The sequence below is a fragment of the Cryptomeria japonica genome, chromosome 9 (genome assembly GCF_030272615.1).
Source record: "Cryptomeria japonica chromosome 9, Sugi_1.0, whole genome shotgun sequence".
Taxonomy (NCBI): domain Eukaryota; kingdom Viridiplantae; phylum Streptophyta; class Pinopsida; order Cupressales; family Cupressaceae; genus Cryptomeria; species Cryptomeria japonica.
The window spans coordinates 157,732,318-157,745,165 of NC_081413.1; positions in this window are offsets into that span (position 1 = coordinate 157,732,318).

Genomic DNA, 12,848 nt, shown 5'->3' on the forward strand with positions numbered 1-12,848 from the left:
TTAGCCACACACCTTGATGTCTTAGGGGTATCTTGCTGCCCTGTACCCTCTCCCATTCTCAATGGACATATCATAGTCCCAATCATAATCATTTCCTCAACTTCAAGCCCTCGAAGACTTGATTCTTTGGTTTCTTCACCACTACCTTTGTCTTCCATCTTTTTCTCAACATTATGAACCTCTTTATCCTTAGGTTCACCATCCTCTTCAACACTGATCTGCTGCACCTTGTGCTCTTGTCCTTCCAATGGAAAACTTACCTCAACCTTGGCATCTTCATCCACCTTCTTTGTTGGAATTTCTGCCCCAACTTCATGCATGTTTGTACTCTTGATGGTTGTCTGCTTCATTGCACCATCACCCTTCATCAACCAATCCTTCACTTTCTCTTTATCTTCATTTTCATGTTCCTTTTTCCTAAGGAACTCTATCTTTCCAATCAAACCTATCCTTCTTGACATCCCCCAAGATGCCCCATCATCCTTCAATGGATTCAATACAAACTTCTCCCCATCCTTGTTGATGCTATATGTATTTCTGTAACCATCATGTAGGGCAAACCTATTAGATTGCCATGCTCTTCCCAAGATCAAATGACAATCACTCAAAGGCATAACATCACATTGGATAACATCATAATATGAACCAATATTGAAAGAAACATATGCTTGTTCCTTAACATCAATCCATTGATGATCACTTAACCCATATGCTTTGTAAGGTGTCTCATGAGGTGCCTTTGGTAGGTCCAACTTTTCAACCATTTCTATTGAGACTATGTTTTTAAAGGACCCACTATCAACTACAACCTTGCATACCTTACCCCTGCACTTGCATTGTGTTTTGAATATAGGAAGCCTCTGAACATACCTTGCCCTCCTTCCTTTCTCTTCTTCCATGATGGCTATAACTCCTATCTCTCAACCTTCAATATCTCTCTCCACATACTAGAGTAACACCCCCAACACACTATCTCACTGTTTTAGGGCAGCCAAAAGAATAAATTACAATATTAACTCTCTCCCTTTGGTTTCACACATTACCAATGTACCCAAGACACTCACAAATCCCCTTAGGCTCTATCCATTTCCATACATACTCTACTGAACCATCAAACACAACTTTGAAATTAAATAAACAAAATATACCTTCTTGCTGTCCTTCTTGATAGACCCATACTTAGAGATCTATAACTTCTGAACCAAACATTATTTAATCAATCACTTTAGTGATATTATTCAAAACTTAATCCTTAACAACATATACAAAATTTAAGAAGATCCAACGGTGCAGTGATGAGATATTGCCCTCGCATCAGGACTGTTGTAGTCACACCCCAAATCTGGCTATTTTTTAGTCTGAAACCTTCATGAAGCACGTGCCAAATCCATCATGGAACCCAAGACACACCCTAGATAGGTAAAATACATCCTTACCCTCATCTCTCCCCAAAATGGGGTTTGGAAAAACATCTAGACAAAAGTTATTACATTTATGAGGCCACTGGATGCCCTAGTAAGGGTTTTGATAGTTTTGAAACAAATGTCAATATCTTCCACAAATGATAATGAAATTACACCAAATAAAAACCAAATCACTCTTATTTCATTTCACTTTCATCCCAGTAAGATAACTTAATCAATAAAATTCATATCAATTTACAAATGAACAAATTTCAGTTTGTCATACGTTGAAAACTCAGAAAATACAAGGAAAAATACAATTTTATTGCTCCACTTCTCAAATCTCAAGAAGGATAGGTTTGATTGGAAAGATAGAGTTCCTAAGGAAAAATTAACATGAAGATGAAGATAAAGAGAAAGTGAAGAATTCATTGATGAAGGGTGATGGTGCAATGGAGCAGACAACCATCAAGAGTACAAACATGCATGAAGTTAGCGCAGAAATTCCAACAAAGAAGGTGGATGAAGATGCCAAGGCTGACGTAAGTTGTCCATTGGAAGGACAAGAGCACACGGTGCAGCAGATAAGTTTTGAAGAGGATGGTGAAACTAAGGATAAAGAGGTTCAAAATGTTGAGAAAGAGATGGAAGACAAAGGTACTAGTGAAGGAACCAAAGAATCAAGTCTTGGAGGGCTTGAAGTTAAGGAAATGATTCTGATTGGGACTATGATATGTCCATTGAGAATGGGAGAGGGTATAGGGCAGAAAGATACCCCTAAGACATCAAGGTGTGTGGATAATGAAGTGGCAAGAGAGTTGAGTGATAGTTTGGTATGCCAAGGAGAATGGCATGAGGATGAGGTTGCAGTAGATGTAGCAATTGAATCTAATTTATGGCAAGAGTTTGAAGCCATAGAATGGGAGAAGTTTGGTGGTGTTTGTAAGGCTCAAGAGGAAGAAGCCTTGGAAATGAAGATTGAGAGTGAGATAGAGGTCCAAGAAGAGGCTCAAATGGTGGAAATTTTTTCTCCAAGGACGGAGATATTGATGCATGATGTTGTTTCTATTTTTTCTAATCCCTTTGTTTTAGGTATGCAGGGATACTTTATTGATAACCATGTGGAAATGATCCACAATGATGGTGTAGGTGCTTGGCCAAAGTACCAAATGGAGGGGCTAAGGTGCAAGGAGAAACCAAGGCATGGACTGATTTTGTTTGTAGGGTACAAGCAGATGGTACCAATGAATTGGAAGATTAGAAAGCCATTCAAGCGGACCTTGAATTCTTTTGTCCCCGGGAGTATGGTGTAGGAGCACCCTGAGCACGATGAGTTCAAGGGGTCATATGATGATACAAGCTATTGGAGGAATCTAATGAGACCTATGAGGTCATTTTTAAATGTAAATGGGCCATTAGTGCCAATCAATGTAATGAAATGTAATGAAAAGATGAAAAGATGTAAAATTGTCAAAATTGGCAAAATAGGCCTAAAAAGGCTAAAATTGGGTTTTGAGGGTAGAATAGATAAATATGATGAATAAATGATGTAATAATGTTTAAAAGGTCATTTAATTACTATTTGAGTGGTTTGGGGTGATTAGATTTCAAATTGTGAAGTTGACAAATGAAATTGTCAATCTTGACAACTTTTGAGCAACTTTTGTTGCAAAATGTTGCAAAAATGCAATAAAGGGTAGTTAGAGGTGGTTATTAGTTACATTTCAGCCTTAGAAGGCTTGGAGAACTATAAAATGATGTAATAAATCCATTTTGAGAGGGACATTGGATGTGGAGGTCGATATTTGAGAAGTGGAGCAATAAAATTGTATTTTTACTTGTATTTTCTGAGTTTTCAGCATATGACAGATTGAAATTTGTTCATTTGCAAATTGATATGAATTTATTTGATTAATTTATCTTACTGGGATGAAAGTGAAATGAACTAAGAGTTATTTGGTTTTTATTTGGTGCAATTTCATTATCATTTGTGGAAGATATTGACATTTGTTTCAAAACTGTCAAAACCCTTACTAGGGCATCCAGTGGCCTCATAAATGTAATAAATTTTGTCTAGATGTTTTTCCAAACCCCATTTTGGGCAGGGATGAGGGTAAGGATGTATTTTACCTATCCATGGTGTGTGTAGGGTTCCATGATGGACTTGGCACATGTTTCATGAAGGTTTCAGACTGAAAGACAGTCAGATTTGGGGTGTGACTGCAATAGTCCCGATGCGAGGGCAATATCTCATCACTGAACTGTTGGATCTTCTTAAATTTTGGATATGTTGTTGAGGGTTAAGGTTGGAATAATCTCACTGAAGTGATTGAGAAAGTAATTTTTTGTTCAAAAGTTATAAATCTCTGAGTACGGGTCTATCAAGAACGATAGCAAGAAGGTATATTTTGTTTATTTAGTTTCAAAGTTGTGTTTAATGGTTTAGTGGAGTATGTATGGAAATGGATAGAGCCTAAAGGGATGTGTGAGTGTCTTGAGTACATTGGGAATGTGTGAAACTAATGGGAGAGATTTTTATGAGTTTTGTCAACAAATATTGTCATTTATACTTTTGACTATCCTAAAATAGTGAGACAGTGTGTTGGGGGTGTTATTCTAGTATGTGGAGAGTAGGGGATCAGAGGTGATGCCCTAGTAAGGGTTTTGATAGTTTTGAAACAAATGTCAATATCTTCCACAAATGATAATGAAATTGCACCAAGTAAAAACCAAATCACTCTTAGTTCATTTCACTTTCATCCCAGTAAGATAAATTAATCACACAAATGCATATCAATTTGCAAATGAACAAATTTCAGTCTGGCATATGTTGAAAACTCAGAAAATACAAGGAAAAATACAATATTATTGCTCCACTTCTCAAATATCGACCTCCACATCCAATTTCCCTCTCAAAATGGATTAATTACATCATTTTATAGTTCTCCAAGCCTTCTAATGCTGAAGTGTAACTAATAACCACCTATAACTACCCTTTTTTGTATTTTTGCAACATTTTGCAACAAAAGTTGCTCAAAAGTTGTCAAGATTGACAATTTCATTTGTCAACTTGACAATTTGAAATCCAATGACCCCAAACTACTTAAATAGTAATTAAATGACCTTTTAAACATTATTATATCATTTATTCATCATATTTATCTATTCTACCCTCAAAACCCAATTTTAGCCTTTTTAGGCGTATTTTGCCAATTTTGACAATTTTACATCTTTTCATCTTTTCATTACATTGATTGGCACTAATGGCCCATTTACATTAAAAAATGACCTCATAGGTCTCATTATATTCCTCCAATGCCCTGTATCATCATATGACCCCTTGAACTCACTGTGCTCAGGGTGCTCCTGCACCATACTCCCGAGGACAAAAGAATTCAAGGTCCCCTTGAATGGCTTCCTTCTCTTTCTGTTCTTCCAATTCATTGGTACCATCTTCTTGTACCCTAAAAACAAAATCAGTCCATGCCTTGGTGTCTCCTTGCACCTTAGCTCCTCCATTTGGTACTTTGGCCAAGCACCTACACCATCATTGTGGATCATTTCCACATGGTTATCAATAAAGTATCCCTGCATACCTGAAACAAAGGGATTAGAAAAAATAGAAACAACATCATGCATCAATATCTCCATCCTTGGAGAAAAAATTTCCACCATTTGAGCCTCTTCTTGGACCTCTATCTCACTCTCAATCTTCATTTCCAAGGCTTCTTCCTCTTGAGCCTTACAAACACCACCAAACTTCTCCCATTCTTCAACTATGGCTTCAAACTCTTGCCATAAATCAGGTTCAACTGCTACATCTACTGCAACCTCATCCTCATGCCATTCTCCTTGGCATACCAAACTATCACTCAACTTTCTTGCCACTTCATTAGCCACACACCTTGATGTCTTAGAAGGAGATGGTGAAGATGAGAATTTTATTTCCTTTATGCAGAAAGTGAATGAGATTATGTGTGGAATCAAATGTGTCGGTAGAGTCCTTGAAGTATCTAATGTTATTGATAGAGTATTGAGATCCCTGCCTCCTTATAAACATAAGGTTGTTGCTATAGATGAGATCCAGGCTGTGATAAATATGACAAGAGATATTTTGGTAGGTAAACTTGTTGCTTTTGAGTTGAGTGAGTTTGATGATCCTCTTCCTAAGACTGAATATGCATTGAAAGCTACTATATATAGGAAGCAGAGATATGATACAAGAGAAAGTTCTACAAGTATCTAGATATGAGAAAGAGATGAAAGATGAAGAAATAGAGCTTGAGGAGATTGAAGCACTTATTGCCAGAAGATTTCCTAAAGGTTTCGGTAAGTATGAAGATAAGTTTCCTCTTAATTTATTTTCATGTAATAAAATAGGGCATTTTGCATCAAGGTGTCCAGAAAGAAATAGAAATCCTAAGAAGCCATTTAAGCCTAAATATTAGAAGAAGTGTTATTATGCTAAATTTAGGAGATGAATTTGTGTTCATTGCTATCAAGGAAGATGATCTTGTAACTAAATATCCTACAAGTGGCATTAGTGAGGAGAAAGCTTTAGTTGCAAAAGTTGAGGAGAAAGATGAGTGGGTAATTGACAATAGTTGCTCTAATCATATGACAGGTGATAAGATTATTTTTTTAGCTTTGAAAAGTATGATGGCGGTCTATTAGGATTTGGTGATAATAAAACTTGTATAAATAATGGTAGAGGTTCTATTTCTGTTGATGGTAAGCACAATACTGATGATATATTGTATGTTGAAAGATTAAAGCCTATTATTTTGATTGTTGGTCAAATGGTTGATAAGGGATATAACTTGCAATTCAAGAATGAAAAATGTGAGATCTTGAGTAGCTCTAGAACTAAGATTGCATCAGGAACTCAAACTAAAGGTAATATATTTCACTTGAATCCTAGTGGTAATTTTTTTTTTATTGCTCAGATTGATGAAAGTTGGTTATGGCATAAAAGGATGTGTCATGTAAATTTTGATTGCATGGCTAAGATAAGTTCTACTAGATCAGTAAGAGATCTACCAAAGTTGATAAATCCTTCTAATCCCATATGTAAGGAATGTCAATTAGGGAAGCAAACAAGAGTTACTTATAAGAGAAAGCAATATAACTCTAATGGATTATTAGATCTTGTACATACAAATCTGTGTGGTCCTACTAGAACAAGAAGCTTATAGGGTGATAGGTATTTCATGTTGTTGATTGATGATTATTCATGAATGATGTGGGTTACCTTTTTAAGGGATAAATTTGAAGCATTGAATAAGTTCAATATTTTCAAGACTATGATTGAGATAGAAACTAGTTTCAAGATAAAGTGTTTGAGATCTGACAGAGGTGGAGAATTTACCTCCGATGAGTTTAATGCATATTATGAAGAGCATGGAGTCAAGAGACAGTAATATGCTCCTAGGATGCCACAATATAATGGTGTTATGGAGAGGAAGAATAGAATAGTTCAAGAAGTTTCTAGAACCATGATGATTAATGTTTCACATATGTTTTGGAGAGAAGCTGTGAGTACTATAGTATACACTCTTAACCGAGTAAATGTCAAAGTTGGTATTGGTAAGACTCCTTATGAGTTCTGGTTTTGTCATCCTCCTACTATTAGATATCTCAGAATTTTTGGTAGTAAATGCTATATCAAAAGAGATGAAGATCTTGGAAAGTTTGATGCTAGATGTGATAAATGAATTTTTCTTGGTTATTCTACTAAAAGTAAGGCCTACCGGTGTTATAATAAAAGATTGAGAATGCTTGTTAAAAGTGCTAATGTGAAGGTTGATGAAGGTAATATGTATCAAATTAGATCTTGCAGATATGATTTTGATGATTAGGATGTCAATTCAGATAAAGGAAGATGGGTGTAGACTCAAAGTCAACATCAGACTGCTCCAGAAAAGCCTGAGAATGAAGGTGTAGATGCTAATACAAAAGAAAGAGTTCAAGAGCTTGAACTTATAGAAAATCCTAAAACTCCCAGCTATGTAAGTTTGAATCATTCAGAAAATCAGATTATTGGTGATTATAATAAAGGTGTGATGACTAGGAGAAGATTTGTTGAAGAAATGCAGAATGAATTTGGGATTTCTATGATTGGTGAAATGAAATTATTTTTGGGATTGTAAATTACTCAATTGGATAAAGTTATTTTCATATCTCAGTCTAAGTATGTGAAGGAACTGCTGAAGAAATTTAGTTTTGAAGATTCTAAGACCGTTGGTATAGCTTTGGTGATAGGATGTAAGTTGACAAAGGATGATGATTCTTCAAAAGCTAATCAGATCAAATATAGATCTATGACTGGTGGTTTGTTATATTTGACTCAGACTAGACTTGATATAATGAATGTTGTATGTCATGTTGCTATATTTCAAGCTAATCCTAAAGAATCTCATATTGCTGCTATAAAAAGGATATTTAGATATTTAAAAGAAACAGTTGATTCCGGTTTGTTGTATTCTAAGAATGATCATTTCACTTTGAGTGCTTTTACTAATGCTGATTGGGCTAGTGATGTTGATGACTAGAAGAGTACTACAGGTGGTGCATTCTTTCTGGGTAAGAAGTTGGTCTCTTGGGAAAGTAAGAAGTAGAATGCTATTTCCTTATCTACTGCAGAAGATGAATACATTGTTTCTGCTAGCAATTATACTCAAGTTATTTGGATGAAGCAGATGTTGAAGGATGTAGGAGTTATTTATGATGAGCCTATTGCTATATACTATGACAATTCAAGTGATATCAATATTTTGAAGAATTAGGTGTTGCATTCCAAAACAAAGAATATATCAATCAAATTTCATTTCTTGAGAGAGAAGGTGAATGAAAAAGAAGTCAGACTAGAGTATGTATCTACAAAGGAACAGGTTGCAAATATCTTCACAAATGTGAGGCCCTACCCTGAGCCCATCATAGAACTTCATTTATTTTCATGATAGACTTATTATTTGATACACTATTTTGATGCATTATGGATTTAGGTACTATTTGACAGGTGATTTGTTATCATTGGATATGATGTATTCCATCTTATGTTGATTTCAATATTTATGTGATGATGATATGATACATTTATGCATGTCTTATGAAGAGTTGATTTATATGATTGTTATGATGATGCAATTGAATAATTGATTACATATGGATTTTCTACGAAAAATGTTAATTGGATACTATCTCTATTGTTCTTTGATTTGGATCAATTTAAGTGATGTTGTGAATTTATGTTATGTGTGTGATGTGTATTTCCTTTCATATACTTATATGCACATGTGGTTTTGGACTACTAATGTGTGAAATGAGATGTGTAGGAAATTAATCCATGTGACCATGGAAATACACTGAGAACTAAAGCCAAACCTATGTGCAATAGTAAAGCCAAGGATTGTCTATTTGGAGAGACAATAACTCATATGTGATGTGTTTAATTTCATATTAGTGAATTTTTGAGTGTATGTTCAATTTGTATTTGTTAAGTTTAATTATTTCCTAAAAAGGACATGCCAAGTGTATTTTGTGATGTGCATTTTATGGTGTCACTTGACACTTGTGATGTGTTGTGAGCTAGCATGTGACATGTCCTTAGGAGGTAAATTGTGAAACCCTATGCATTTTAAAATATCTTGTTGGAGTCCCAAAAGATAACTTGGTTAGAGAGCCTTTAGTTTGGTCAAATCAAGTTTGACCCGTAGACAAACTTTAGGTGGGTTTTTGGGGGGTCAAACTAACTCCTAGGGTTGAGGTTAGATCACTTTTGAAGGCCCGTTTGATATACCTATGGGTAAGGAACATTTTTAGCCATGTGACCACTCACATGTGATTGCCAAGTCACTTCAAAAGTGGGTTTTCCAAGATGGACGAAAATTCAGTATTTTGAAGATTGACCCTTGGTAAGACAACCTTCCATTTCAGTGATTGTTTCTCTTCCCCACTTTCACTTACCTTTTTAGTTTACATTTTTAGAAACTATGTAATAGGTTGGGAAGACCAACCTATGGGCTCTCACATCCTTTCCAAGGAAGTTGGAAAGTGTGAGGAAAGCCTACTTAAGGAAGAAATTCAAACTTGGAATTTGATCACCCACTCTCCATTCTTGGAGACTAAGTTTTGAGTAGGAATTTAGATTGAATAAGAAATTTTGGCCAAGAAATGAGACTAGTAAGGGGAATTGGGCATCTCTTCTACAACACACATACTATTGGTAGGAGAGAAGGTTGATGTTATTCCTTCTATATCTTAGATTCATTCATGTTGTTGTATGTAAATTTGATTTTGGTTTATGTGTTGAGTGTGTTTCTAAATATTGAACTTTATTTTGAGTTGTATTATGTTTATTTCCATTTGGGAATTCTTGTATTTATGTTCATGGGAGTCAAGACTAAACTCACCCTTGGGAGGGAAGAGTAGTCTTGAGGTGAATGGTTTTGGGAAAATCTTTGGGTGTAGAGTCTCTCTTCTTGGAAGAGAGCCCAATAAACAAGGATATGGTATCCTTGCTTCTGTTTTTTGTATAAAATTTTTGGGGTCATAAGGGGAGTTTTGGCTTGAAGCCTTTGGGGGTCATAAGATATGATTTTGGTCATGTGAGAGACCAAGTAGGAGGTTATTTTAGCCTTGTGAAGGAATTTGAATGTAATGGTTTATTTGTAGATCTCCCCTTAGATTTTGGTCCACCTTCACCCCTTGTTTTGAGTCACTTGATGACTATGTGCTAGGCTTGCGTTGGGAGTTAAATGTGAATATGTTTTCCTTGTTAAATCTGAAAGTGTGAATGTATTTTGAGTATGTTTGTATTCCATTTGGTTCTTGGTTCTCCTATCTCGAGGGTAGCCTCTTATAGGCCTAGGTTGGGAGGTGAGCTACAACCAAAGCTTCATTTTCTTGCAAGTTTGCAACTTGGTTAAAGGATGGAGAATAGAAAGACTTCTAAGTGGATGTCAAAGTGTGTTTGCAAGTTTCACCTCGTGATTCATTTTCATATTTAATTTCTCTTTTACATTTGGTTGTAATTCTGGAAAAATGGAAGAAGGAAAGTGTAGACACTCAAAATTGTTCATCACTCCTACATCGTTAACCTAATTTTTAACATGTCTTCCATGTCGCATTTCATTTCCATCATATGTTGACATTATGTCATTCTTCTAATTTAAATTTTCTATTTTCCTAATCAATTAAATCATTTCATCATTAATCATTAATTTTCTAACATTAATTGAATAATCTTTATTATTTGATTAAGTTCAATCCAACTTTAATTAAATAATCTTTGTTATTTAATTAAATTCAATTTCATTTTCCTCATAATTGAATAATTTATTTAAATTATTTAATTAGCTAATTCTTTCATCACAATTAAATAAATTTCTATTTATTTAATAAAATCTTAATTATCTTCTTCTAAAAATCAAGAATGGAAACAAATCTTTATTTGTTTTTATTTAATTAATTTAATTTCTAATTATCCTCATCCAAATTCAAAAATGGCAATAAATCAAGAAAATGATTTAAAAATTAAAATAAATCATTATCCATTTTAAATAAATTAATTTACTCATATTCTCCCAATTTAAAAAAATGGAAAGTATGTCATCATCTGCTTTATATGATTTTCAAAAATCATTATCATATCTTCCTAAAAATTGAAAAATGGAAATAACCAGTTAGCTCTGATTTTTCTTGATTTATCTTCTTGGAAAATATCTCTTTAATCTCAATTTAAAATTCAAAAATGAGATATGTCCAGTCAAAAACCGCTTTATGCCATCTTTTTTAATCCATCATGATTCTCCAATCAATCTCAAATTTTCTATAGGTTTAGCCCTTTTCTCATTGATTTTTAACCACATTTCGAGTATCCTTATGCTATCAAAATCACTTTTCTATTATTATCTTGCTTTCAATACATTTGTGTTTGTAGGTGAGAGCCACATCCATTTGAAGGAGAAAGAAAGCCAATGGAGAATTATGGAGGAGATATTTGCATTTGTAATGGTTTGCATTTGGTTTGATTATCTTGTCTTCATAGCTCTATCGAGTGTATTAGGACATTTTTCATTGCAACTTAGCTTTGTGGTTAGCTAATGTTTAGTGCTTTGATGTTTTCCCAAATTCCTAGTTACATTTTTTGGTGAACCCGACGTGAACACATAAATCTGACAATTTTATGAGTCTAATATTTGCATGCAGGTTTTATGTGTGGATTTCTTTTTGCATACAGGTTTTGGGTGCTAATCTATTGTTGCATGCAGGCTTTTTGGACTAATCAATTGTTGCATGTAGATTATTTTTCCTAATATATTGTTGCATGCAAGTTTTTAAAACTAATTTGTTGTTGCATGCAGGTTTTATGTGAGGATTTGTTGTTGCATGTGTGTTTTTTGGACTAATCCATTGTTGCATGCAGGTTTTTTGCACTAATATGTTGTTGCATGCAGGTTTTATGAGAGGATCTATTATTGCATGTGGGTTTTATGGAGTCTAAACAATGATTTATGAAAGATTTATTAACATGCAATGAACAACAAATCTTCACATAGTTTAATTTGAGGGATTTAATGAACATCAATTTTTCACATAGCCTAATTAGGAGGTTTTAATGAACAACTCTTCACATAGCCTAATTAGGAGGTTTGAATGAATCTTACAATTCTCACATAGTTTCAATTAGGATTTGGATCAAAGAACAACAACAAATTTCACGTTCCATGCATGCAAAGGGTTTAAAATGAACAATGAATTACATTTAATCATGGCTTAAATTGATCAAATCTTTTTCAAATTAATGCAAGATTAACCTCATCTAGTCTTAATTAGGATGCAAATGAATCAATAAAATAATTTCATTTTCTAAAGGTCAAATAATTAATGCTTTTCATGTCTTCTTTTATTTTGCTTTTGTGTTTTTAGCCTTTAGATAGTGGGCCTGCCTCCTAATTTGTGAGAGGGAAGGACCCTAAGTGGTGACAAGGTTGAAGATGAACCCCTTCCAAACCACTCTAAATAACTATGGATGCAACGAAAGTTGTAGACAATGGGTGCTGGAATGGTATTGTGATGATTTATTCACTGGATCAATACCCACCCAAACGGATGCCTTAACTAGAACCCTTTGTTTGTAGAGGCCAAAAACTTTCTATCTGTTGGCTCAGGTATTGTGATGCCCGCATGCTGAAGACACCTCTCATGTACTCCTCAGTTAAAGATAGAAAGTTCTTGGGAAGTGATTCCCCTTGAACTCGAAGCTTGGTATGCCCGAGAAGTGAGTGCACTGTAAGGGGGAGCCATTGCTACCAAGCATCTAGCTATCCGGCTGAGTGTTGTATTTTATGGTTAGAGGATTCAATAGATATTGCCCCAACCAGCCATAGGATGTGTTGTGAATGAGCATGATTGTCTTGGGTCTAATTCCAAACATCTTATCTT